Here is an 11,402-nt window from a genome sequence, read left to right as displayed (position 1 = left end):
CTGTTATTTGACCTGAGGCCAAACTATGGTGGAGGTAATGAAGATAATGACCTCCTTCAAAAGATCCCCTGCAGGCACTGCCGAACTCAGTGCCCCCCGACCTTGCAGCAGGCCACCACCAACCCACGCCTCTAATGAAGACTCCTGGACACTCACAGGCAAGTCTGGGTCAGTCTCTTGTGGGGTCACTGATTCTTTTTCCTAGGTCCTGGTGTGCACAAGGCTTTGTTTGTGCCCTCCAAGAGTCTGTTTCCCCAGTCCTTTGTAAGTTCTGGCCATTCTATGGCGGAAAATAGCAATCTCCTCTATGAGGGCTTATGCCATACCCAGGTTTGCTGCACCCAGAGCCCCTGCCCCTGCAGCAGGCCACTGCTAACCCATACCCCTGCAGGAGACACTCAAACACTCAGTGGCAGGTCTGTCTCAATCTCTGTGGGGTCTCATGGTGCTCACAAAGTTTTGTTTGAGCCCTCCGAGCATCTCTGGCGGGTATGGGGTTTGATTCTAAATGTGATTTCTCCCATCTGACCATCTTGCTGGGGCTTCTCTTTTGCCCTTGGATGTGGGGTATCTTTTTTTGGTGGGATCCAACATTCTCCTGTCAATGGTTGTTCAGCAACAAGTTGTAATTTTGGAGTTCTCACAGGACAAGATGAGCACACGTCAGGCCCTGCACACACCTTATTCTTATAAGTAACCCCACTCCTGAACTATTGTTGTAAAACTCCTCACCATATCCTCCTGGGTTGGGACACACAGCTTTTGAGGATAGCAGTTTCTGTGTGCCCCTTTGCCTGGCAAAGAAATAGAGCTATGTTTTCTACTTCAACCAAAATTCTGTCTCTGAAATTTGATTCAGCACTGGTGTCCAGAGGCTGAGTTTTCAGCATTACTCCTGGGCATTGAAGCCTTTCTATGTCCCTGTTTCTTGTTTGTAGGAAACAGGCTTCAGTTTCCATGACTTCCTCTGAGCTTCACAGGAAAGATTCTAATAGTTGTTAATTAGGGAAGGGAAGGGATGCAGAAACAAGAGAGGGGCAGACAAGAAACAATACTGCAGGCTTGGGCAGGGTCCTGGTTCTATCTCAAGGGATATACATAACAATATTTTTTAGCAAATGGAAGATGTTAACAAGCATTCTTTATTCCTGAGAGAAGGTCACAGTTTGATAACCTCAAGAATCACAGGAGCTCATCAGAAGACCACCTGAGGCCAGATTAAAGGAATGCAGGCCCTGCACACACCCTGATCCCTATCAGCAACCCCTGCCCTTGAAAGACTTCTATAAAACACCTCACCAAATGCCCCCTAGGTTGGGGCACACAGTTTTTGAGGGCATGACCCTACCGTGTCCCCCTTTGCCTGGCAAAGCAATAGAGCTATTCTTTTCTACTTCACTCTAAACTCTGTCTCTAAGACTCAATTTGGCACTGGTGCACAGAGGTAGAGTTTTTTGCATGATACACATGAATCTGAATCTGATCAATGTTTCACAGGTTTTGACAACTAATATACAAAAATGGAGAAGCTCTATACAGTCAGCAAAAACAAGACCGGGAGCGGACTGTGGTTCAGATCATGAACTCCTTATTGCCAAATTCAGACTTAAATTGAAGAAAGCAGGGAAAACCACTAGACCATTCAGGTATGACCTAAATCAAATCCCTTATGATTCTACAGTGGAAGTGACAAATAGATTTAAGGGACTAGATCTGATAGACAGGGTGCCTGATGAACTATGGACAGAGGTTTGTGACATTGTACAGGAGACAGGGATCAAGACCATCCCCATGGAAAAGAAATGCAAAAAAGCAAAATGGCTGTCTGAGGAGGCCTTACAAATAGCTGGGAAAAGAAGAGAAGTGAAAAGCAAAGGAGAAAAGGAAAGATATTCCCATCTGAATGCAGAGTTCCAAAGAATAGCAAGGAGAGATAAGAAAGCCTTCCTCAGTGATCAATGCAAAGAAATAGAGGAAAACAACAGATTGGGAAAGACTAGAGATCTCTTCAAGAAAATTAGAGCTACCAAGGGAACATTTCATGCAAAGATGGGCTCGATAAAGGACAGAAATGGTAGGGACCTAACAGAAGCAGAAGATAGTAAGAAGAGGTGGCAAGAATACACAGAAGAACTGTACAAAAAAGATCTTCATGACCCAGATAATCACGATGGTGTGATCACTCACCTAGAGCCAGACATCCTGGAATGTGAAGTCAAGTGGGCCTTAGAAAGCATCACTATGAACAAAGCTAGTGGAAGTGATGGAATTCCAGTTGAGCTATTTCAAATCCTGAAAGATGATGCTGTCAAAGTGCTGTACTCAATATGCCAGCAAATCTGGAAAACTCAGCAGTGGCCACAGGACTGGAAAAGGTCAATTTCATTCCAATCCCAAAGAAAGGCAATGCCAAAGAATGCTCAAACTACCGCACAATTGCATTCATCTCACATGCTAGTAAAGTAATGCTCAAAATTCTCCAAGCCAGACTTCAACAATATGTGTACTATGAACTTCCAGATGTTCAAGCTGGTTTTAGAAAAGGCAGAGGAACCAGAGATCAAATTGCCAACATCCACTGGATCATCGAAAAAGCAAGAGAGTTCCAGAAGAACATCTATTTCTGCTTTATTGACTATGCCAAAGCCTTTGACTGTGTGGATCACAATAAACTGTGGAAAATTCTAAAAGAGATGGGAATACCAGACCATCTGACCTGTCTCTTGAGAAACCTGTATGCAAGTCAGGAAGCAACAGTTAGAACTGGACATGGAACAACAGACTGGTTCCAAATAGGAAAAGGAGTACATCAAGGCTGTATATTGTCACCCTGCTTATTTAACTTATATGCAGAGTACATCATGAGAAACGCTGGGCTGGAAGAAACACAAGCTGAAATAAAGATGACTGGGAGAAATATCAATAACCTCAGATATGCAGATGACACCACCCTTATGGCAGAAAGCGAAGAAGAACTAAAGAGCCTCTGATGAAAGTGAAAGAGGAGAGTGAAAAAGTTGGCTTAAAGCTCAACGTTCAGAAAACTAAGATCATGGCATCTGGTCCCATCACCTCATGGGAAATAGATGGGGAAGCAGTGGAAACAGTGTCAGATTTTATTTTTTTGGGCTCCAGAATCACTGCTGATGGTGACTGCAGCCATGAAATTAAAAGACGCTTACTCCTTGGAAGGAAGGTTATGACCAACCTAGATAGCATATTGAAAAGCAGATACATTACTTTGCCAACAAAGTTCCGTCTAGTCAAGGCTATAGACTTTCTAGTGGTCATGTATGGATGTGAGAGTTGGACAGTTAAGAAATCTGAGCGCTGAAGAATTGATGTTTTTGAACTGTGGTGTTGGAGAAGACTCTTGAGAGTCCCTTGGACTGCAAGATCCAACCAGTCCATCCTAAAGGAGATCAGTCCTGGGTGTTCATTGAAAGGACTGATGTTGAAGCTGAAACTTCAATACTTTGGCCACCTCATGCAAAGAGTTGATTCATTGGAAAAGACCCTGATGCTGGGAAGGATTGGGGGCGGGAGGAGAAGGGGATGACAGAGGATGAGATGGCTGGATAGCATCACCGACTTGATGGACATGGGTTTGGGTAGACTCCGGGAGTTGGTGATGGACAGGGAGGCCTGGCATGCTGTGATTCATGGGGTCGCAAAGAGTCAGACACGACTGAGCGACTGAACTGAACTGAACTGAATACAAGGTATACCACTATCCAGGAATTTCCTTAATTTGATTAAGGGCATTTACAGTAACCCTACAGTAAACATCATATTTAATAGTAAACAACTAAGCACGTCCACTTCCAGTCACCACTCACATTCAACACAATATTGTAAATTCTAGCCAGTGCAATAAAACAAGAAAAAGAAACAATAAGAGGCAAACAGATTGGAAAGGATATAATAAAAACTGTGACATAATAAGAAATATATATTTGGTTTCTACTGACCCCTCCTCATTTCCTGGCATATAACTGCCAAACACTTTGGAATCCCTGAAGTAATAAGTGTCTTTTTGCATGCCAATAAGATGACTAAGGACTGAGGACTCCTGGATAGCTTCAGGATGAAGTCTAGTTGCCAAAAACGCCAACCATGTGATTAAAAGGTTGGAAATTTCAGCCCCACCCTCCTGACTTCTGGGAAGGGAAGATGGGCTGGAAGCTGAGTCATCACTAACAGCCAATGTTTTAAAAAATAATGTCTACATAATTCAGGATTGCAGGCAGATTCTTTATCATTTGAACCACCAGAGAAGCCCCCTACATAATGAAACCTCCACTAAAAATGCTAAATGAAAGGGTTCAGAGAGCTTCTGGGTTGCTGAACAGATGGAGGTGCTGGGATGGTGTTGCACCTGGTTAGGGCATGGCAGCTCGATTCTCCTTTAGCCATACCTTGCCCTGTGTACCTTTTCCATCTGAATGTTCCTGAGTTGAAATCTTTAATAATAAACTGGTAATCTAGTAAGTAAACTATTTGAGTTCTGTGAACTGTTCTAGCAAATTATCAAACAGCAGGACAGGGTTATGAGGACCCCAATTTATAGTAGGTTGGTTAGAAATATGGAAGGGCCATACTTATGATTGGAATTTGATGGGGGGGTGGGGGCATATACTAACTACAGATTGATAGTATCAGAACTGAAATGTAGAACACCTAAGCTAGTGTCAGATAACTGGGAAATACGGGAAGCAACCCACACACCAGGTGCCACAAGTGTTGAAAATAGAGAAGAATGAAACAGGGGAGTGAAAGTATGTTTTCCCTTTTATTGTCTCTAGTCACAGAGGACACAATTGTCACTACTGAATACACACAAAACTTCTACAACAATTAGATGATTTAAGTAAGGTCACAGGATACCAGGTCAACATGTCAAAATCAGTATTATTTTTATACACTAGCAATGAATATACTGCTATATCCATGGTATCCATAAGAAAATATAAGAAAAACTCTTAACGGAAAATCATTCTACAAATTAACTGGCCCATAGTCTTCAAAAATGTCAAAGTTATGAAATATAACCAAAGATTCAAATTAAATGAGGCTATAGAGATATGACAACTGCATGTGATAAATAATCTTGGATTTTCTTTTGCTAGAAAGGATGTTATCTGGACAATGGAAAAAATCAAAATAAGATGTGTAGACAATTATTGAGTAGTATTGTAGGAATGTTTACTTATTAACTTTGGTAATTGTCCTGTGGTTACGTAAGAGAATGCCTTGTTTTGAGGAAATCTATGTTGAAATAGTTAAAGGGCAAAAGGACATGTCTACAGCTTTTTTTGTGTATATATATATATATATATATATACACACACACACACACATATATATTGAATCATAGAGTAAATTGAACTGAACCACTCTGTATTTGTATATAGAGAGACCTATCTATCGATCTACCTACTCACCTATTGAAGGACAAAGTATTTGTAGGAAATGTTAATATTTGGGGAATGTGGGTGGAGGATAATTGAGAATGCTTTGTACTACTTTTGAACTTTTCTGTAAATCTGAAATTATTTATTTTAAAAGTTTTAAAAATAAATCTGGAAAAAAAAGTAAAGTGAAGTAGAAGAGGAGGCAGTGAGTGACAAGGAAAAAGTCAAGGAGTGGTCAGAAGAATGAGGAAAACATAGAAAGCTGTGTGTTTCTAAACACAGAAAACAACTTCAAAAACATGTGAGTTGGGAGTGGGTTCAGTTCAGTTCAGTCGCTCAGTTGTGTCCAACTCTCTGCGACCCCATGAATTGCAGCACGCCAGGCCTCTCTGTCCATCACCAACTCCCAGAGTCTACCCAAACCCATGTTCATCGAGTCGGTGATGCCATCCAACCATCTCATCCTCTGTCGTCCCCTTCTCCTCCTGCCCCCAATCCTACCCAGCATTAGGGTCTTTTCCAATGACTCAACCCTTCGCATGAGGTGGCCAAAGTATTGGAGCTTCAGCTTCAACATCAGACCTTCCAATGAACACCCAGGATTGATCTCTTTTAGGATGGATTGATTGGATCTCCTTGCAGTCCAAGAAACTCTCAAGAGTCTTCTCCAACACCACAGTTCAAAAGCTTCAGTTCTGCGGCGCTCAGCTTTCTTCACCGTCCAACTTTCACATCCATACATGACCACTGGAAAAACCATAGTCTTGACTAGACGGACTTTTGTTGGCAAAGTAATGTTTCTGCTTTTAAACATGCTATCTAGGTTGGCCATAACCTTCCTTCCAAGTAGTAAGCGTCTTTTAATTTCATGGCTGCAGTCACCATCAGCAGTGATTCTGGAGCCCAAAAAAGTAAAGTCTGACACTGTTTCCACTGTTTCCCCATCTATTTCCCATGGAGTGATGGGACCAGATGCCATGATCTTAGTTTTCTGAACGTTGAGCTTGAAGCCAACTTTTTCACTCTCCTCCTTCACCTTCATCAAGAGGCTCTTTAGTTCTTCTTCACTTTCTGCCATAAGGGTGGTGTCATCTGCATATCTGAGGTTATTGATATTTCTCCTGGCAATCTTGATTCCAGCTTGTGTTTCTTCCAGCCCAGCGTTTCTCATGATGTACTCTGCATATAAGTTAAATAAGCAGGGTGACAATATACAGTCTTGATGTACTCCTTTTCCTATTTGGAACCAGTCTGTTGTTCCATGTCCAGTTCTAACTGTTGCTTCCTGACCTGCATACAGGTTTCTCAAGAGACAGGTCAGATGATCTGGTATTCCCATCTCTTTCAGAATTTTCCACAGTTTATTGTGATCCACACAGTCAAAGGCTTTGGCATAGTCAATAAAGCAGAAATAGATGTGTTTCTGGAACTCTCTTGCTTTTTCAATGATCCAGCGGATATTGGCAATTTGATCTCTGGTTCCTCTGCCTTTTCTAAAACCAGCTTGAACATCTGGAAGTTCACGGTTCACGTATTGCTGAAGCCTGGCTTGGAGAATTTTGAGCATTACTTTACTAGCATGTGAGATGAGTGCAATTGTGCGGTAGTTTGAGCATTCTTTGGCATTGCCTTTCTTTGGGATTGGAACGAAGACTGACCTCTTCCAGTCCTGTGGCCACTGCTGAGTTTTCCAAATTTGCTGGCATATCGAGTGCAGCACTTTCACAGCATCACCTTTGAGGATTTGAAATAGCTCAACTGGAATTCCATCACCTCCACTAGCTTTGTCAAGAAGGAGGGGATATATGTATACTTATATATCTGATTTACACTGTTGTATAGCAGAAACCAACAAACATTTTAAAGCAATTATCCTCCAATTAAAAACTAAAAAGAATATGTGACTGAGTGGTCCCAGAATTTGTCTTTAAGTATGAGTGTTTCGGAGAAGCAATGGCACCCCACTCCAGTACTCTTGCCTGGAAAATCCCATGGATGGAGGAGCCTGGTAGGCTACAGTTCATGGGGTCGCTAAGAGTCGGACACGACTGAGCGACTTCACTTCCACTTTTCCCTTTCAGGCACTGGAGAAGGAAGTGGCAACCCACTCCAGTATTTTTGCCTGGAGAATCCCAGGGACGCGGAGCCTGGTGGGCTGCCGTCTATGGGGTCGCACAGAGTTGGACAAGATTGAAGTGACTTAGCAGCAGCAGCAGCAGCATGAGTGTTCCTCTCTCATCCTCCTGTGAGGAGGTAGATGTTGAAGAGGGAACAGAGTGCAATTTCTGAAAATTAGGTCCCCCTCCCTCTTCTTCCCTTGGGGCTTCCCTGGTAGCTCAGTTAGTAAATATACCAGCAATGCAAGAGACCCCCGTTTGATTCCTGGGTCGGGAAGATCCTCTGGAGAATGGATAGGCTACCCACTCCAGTGTTCTTGGGCTTCCCTGGTGACTCAGACTGCAAAGATTCTGCCTGAAATGTGGGAGACCTGGGTTCGATCCCTGGGTTGGGAAGATCCCCTGGAGGAGGGCATGGCAACCCACTCCAATATTCTTGCCTGGAGAATCCCCATGGACAGAGGAGCCTGGCGGGCTAGTCCATGGGGTCGCAATCAGACACAAGGGAGCGACTAAGCACACATGGGTGTTCTTCAGAATTCCTTTCTGGCCATTCTTCATTTCTTGCCCTATATACTATCTGCGGTAATCTTACTCACTCATATGACTTCGATTACCACCTATTTGCTGATTTCTAAATCTGTATCTCTTGTACAGGCTTTTTTTCTTCCTTACCTCTAAACCATATGTGCTTCTATCTACTGGCTAATTTCCATGTACACCTCCAGTGATCTCAAATTCAACAAGTTAAACATTGAGTTCATAATCTTCCTCCCCAATCAGGTCAGTTCTCAGGGAATTATATCTCCATCCTTTCAGACACCCAAGCCAAATGCCAGGGTGTCTGCCATGGATTTCTTTGCCCTCATCTCCCAAATCCAACTATGAAGTCCTATGTCTACAAAATCTATATATTTTATGAATTTATTCACATCTCCTCCAATATTTGTACTTTTAATAATAACTAGTCTGCCTGGAAGAGGGTGTTTGCTATGACCAGTGCATTCTCTTGGCAAAACTCTGTAAACCTTTGCCCTGCTTCATTTTGTACTTCAAGGCCAAATACGCCTGTTACTCCAGGTATCTCTTGACTTCCTACTTTTGCATTCCAGTCCCCTATAATGAAAAGGACATCTTTTTTGGGTGTTGGTTCTAGAAGGTCTTGTAGGTCTTCATAGAACCGTTTAAGTTCAGCTTCTTCAGCATTACCGATTGGGGCATAGACTTGGATTACCGTGATATTGAATGATTTGCCTTGGAAACGAACAGAGATCATGCTGTCATTTTTGAGACTGCACTCAAGAACTGCATTTTGGACTCTTTTGTTGACTATGAGGGCTACTCCATTTCTTCTAAGGGATTCTTGCCCACATTAGTAGATATAGTAGTAGTAGTAGATAAAATGGTCATCTGAATTAAATTCTCCTATTTCAGTCCATCTGAATGGAATTTGCACATTTCAGTCCACAGAAGAACTATACAAAAAAAATGTTCATGACCCAGGTAACCATTATGGTGTGATCACTCACACAAAGCTAGTGGAGGTGATGGAATTCCAGTTGAACTATTTCAAATCCTAAAAGATGATGCTGTTAAAGTGCTGGACTCAATATGCCAGCCAGCAAATTTGGAAAACTCAGCTGAGGCCACAGGACTGGACAATGTCAGTTTTCATTCCAATCCCAAAGAAGGACGATGCCAAATAATGTTCAAACTCCCGCACAATTGCACTCATCTCACACACAGGCAAAGTAATGCTCAAAATTCTCCAAGCTGGGCTTCAATAGTATGTGAACCATGAACTTCAGATGTTGAAGCTGGATTTAGAAAAGGCAGAGGAACCAGAGATCAAATTGCCAACATCTGTTGGATCATGGAAAAAGCAAGAGAATTACAGAAAAACATCTACTTCAGCTTTATTGATTATGCCAAAGACTTTGACTGTGTAGATCACAACGAAGTGTGGAAAATTCTTAAAGAGATGGGAATACCAGACCACTTTACCTGCCTCCTGAGAAATCTGTATGCAGGTCAAGAAGCAACAGTTAGAACTGGACAGGGAACAACAGACTGGTTCCAGATTGGGAAAGGAGTATGTCAAGGCTGCATATTGTCACCCTGTTTATTTAACTTATATGCAGAGTACGCCATGTGAAATGCCAGGCTGGATGAAGCACAAGCTGGAAATCAAGATTGCTGGGAGAAATATCAATAACCTCAGATATGCAGATGACACCACCCTTAAGGCAGAAAGTGAAGAGGAACTAAAGAGCCTCTTGATGAAAGTGAAAGAGGAGAGTGAAAAAGCTGGCTTAATACTCAACATTCAAAAAACTAAGATCATGGCATCTGGTCCCATCACTCCATAGAAAATAGATGGAGAAACAATGGCAACAGTGACAGACTTAATTTTCTTGGGCTCCAAAATCACTGCAGATGGTGACTGCAACCATGAAATTAAAAGATACTTGCTCCTTGGAAGAAAAGCTCTGACCAACCTAGACACTGCAGATGGTGACTGCAACCATGAAATTAAAAGATACTTGCTCCTTGGAAGAAAAGCTCTGACCAACCTAGACAGCATATTAAAAAGCAGAGACATTACTTTGCCAACAAAGGTCCATCTCGTCAAAGCTATGGTTTTTCCAGTAGTCATGTATGGATGTGAGAGCTGGACTATAAAGAAAGCTGAGCACTGAAAAACCGATGCCTTTGAACTGTGATGTTGGAGAAGACTCTTGAGAGTCCCTTGGACTGCAAGGAGATCCAATCAGTCCACCCTAAAGGAAATCAATGCTGAATATTCATTGGAAGGACTGATGCTGAAGCTGAAACTCCAACACTTTGGCCATCTGAAGTGAAGAACTGACTCACTGGAAAAGACCCTGATGCTGGGAAAGATTGAAGGCTGGAGAAGAAGGGGACAACAGAGGATGAGATGGCATCCTCTGGGTGGCATCATTGGATGCCATCATTGACTCTATGGACATGAGTTTGAGTAAGCTCCGGGAGTTGATGATGGAAAGGGAAGCCTGGTGTGCTGCAGTCCATGGGGTTTCAAATAGTCACATACAACTGAGTGAATGAACTGAACTGAACTGAGTCTATCTGGGGTTTTCAAACTGCAGATCATTTTAAGATTAAATCAAAATAAATTAAATCAGTCATACCGAACATTTTATTTAAAGAACAGAATATCAAATATCAGAGTGTATCTCATGTGATAATTATACATATTATTGTTAAAACTTGTCTCACTTATAAATATCCATATACATATGTGAGTCCTGGGTTCTGGTGTTAAACATATTTCTTATTGTGAATCATGGCCAAAAAAATTGAAAGCTCCTGGTCTAGATCAGTGCTGTCCAATAGAAATATAAGGTGAGCCACATACATAAATAAAAATTTCCAGAAGCCACAAAAAAAAAGAAAAAAGAAATAGGAAATTAATTTTAATATTTAACTCATATAAAAATACCTTTCAACATGTTACCAATAAAAAATTATTGAGCCATTTTATATTCTTTTTGTCTTTAAAATCCAGCGCATATCTCACACTTAAAAGAACACCTTAGCTCAGGCTAGGTACATTCAGTGGCAGTAGTCAGTAGCCACACTACAGGTCGCTCCTGTAGTAGTGCAGGTCAGTTTTGCAATTACCTACCTTAGGAGGCAAACTCTAAATTCACTCTTAGCAGTGTGAATTTAAACCTAGGAAGTGAACAAGATTGTAAACTCACACCAGTGGCTACTTCTCCCATCATACTCAACCCTAGAGATGGCACCGAAATTGATAGATCAGTAAAAAGTGTGAAAACTCTGAAGATATGTGTGTGTGCACGTGTGCATGTATGTTGATAAATAAGGA

The sequence above is a fragment of the Giraffa tippelskirchi genome, chromosome 2, assembly GCF_054371585.1.
Source record: "Giraffa tippelskirchi isolate mGirTip1 chromosome 2, T2T-mGirTip1v1.2.pri, whole genome shotgun sequence".
Classification (NCBI taxonomy): domain Eukaryota; kingdom Metazoa; phylum Chordata; class Mammalia; order Artiodactyla; family Giraffidae; genus Giraffa; species Giraffa tippelskirchi.
Note: the sequence above shows the minus strand (reverse complement) of the source record.